This window comes from Octopus bimaculoides, chromosome 1, assembly GCF_001194135.2.
Source record: "Octopus bimaculoides isolate UCB-OBI-ISO-001 chromosome 1, ASM119413v2, whole genome shotgun sequence".
Classification (NCBI taxonomy): Eukaryota; Metazoa; Mollusca; class Cephalopoda; order Octopoda; family Octopodidae; genus Octopus; species Octopus bimaculoides.
The window spans coordinates 184,670,978-184,672,467 of NC_068981.1; positions in this window are offsets into that span (position 1 = coordinate 184,670,978).

Sequence of the window (1,490 nt, forward strand, 5' to 3'; positions counted from 1 at the left end):
ATATATGACAGGCTTCTTTCAGTTTCCGTGTACCAAATCCACTCACAAGGCTTTGGTTGGCCCGAGGCTATAGTAGAAGACACTTGCCCAAGGTGCCACGCAGTGGGACTGAACCCGGAACCATGTGGTTGGTAAGCAAGCTACTTACCACGCAGCCATGAAAAATTATTTTGTTTTTGATTTCTCCAGGAAATTGTTTCTTCACGCTGGGAAGTAATCGTATCTCTAACAATTTTAGGTATACCAATGCAGTAATTGATTGTTCACTGTATGTAAACACACTAATGGCTTTGCGACCACGTAATTTCGGTTTTCAATCTCACTGCATGGTACCTTCGGTAAATGCCTTCTACAAAAGTCCCGGACGCGAAACTTTTTCCCACAAGAGTTCCGGACCCCACTTATGAACTCATTTGCATACAGCCAATCATAGCTCAACTATCAAACTAGTGTCCACTTATTATTATTATTATTATTATTATTATTATTATTATTATTATTATTATTATTATTATTATTATTATTATTATTTTTTTTTTTTCTCTTGAGGTTAGTAGTCCGCGCTCTCAACCACTACGCCATAAGTTGAAAAAGTCGCAAAGACTGAAACCGGTACCAAAATGTTCTTCATGATAAAATTATTTTAGCGTTTTCTACCTTCCTTATACTTATCCACTCGTGTGTTGCTTTTCAACCTTATACACACACACACACACACACACGCATCACACGCACACATGCACACACGCGCGCGCGCATTTTTATTCTTTTACTTGTTTCAGGCATTTGACCGCAGCCATGCTGGAGTACCACCTTTAGTCGACCCCAGGACGTATCCTTTGTAAGTTTAGTACTTATTCTATCAGTCTCTTTTGCCTAACTGCTAAGTTACGGAGACGTAAACACACCAACATCGTTTGCCAAGCGATGGTGGTGGGGGGACAAACACAGACACACAAACACATAAATTCCAGGCTTTGTGCGTAGAGTAGAAAAGAATCGTTAGCACGCCCGACGAAATGTTTAGCGACGTTGCATCCGCCTTAACGTTTTGAGTTCAAATACTGTCAAAGTCAGTTTTGTTTTTTTATCCTTTCAGGCTCAACAAAATAAAACACCAGTCAAAATTATTGACTAATCCTGTTTCTAAAATTGCTGACATTGCGTCAAAATTAGAAAGATTTAATATCCACTAACTTTAGGCAGAGAGCTGGCAGAATGATTTGCTGGTTAGCATACTGGACGAAAAGCTTTGAAACCAATGTAATCCGCTAGCTCAAAAGAAATCTTCAAGCGACAAGCTTCTTGTAATATAAATCTCCAGCCACCCTCTTCTATAAAACTATTCCCCTCAGATGTTTTTCTTTTAGAATCCTGCTAAAAAACCACAATAACAGCCAGAGAGAGGAACTTCAAATTTAAATTTCCGCTAACTGACACTTTGAACCTAATAAATTATACGGAATATATAACAGACCAGTTCAATAGGT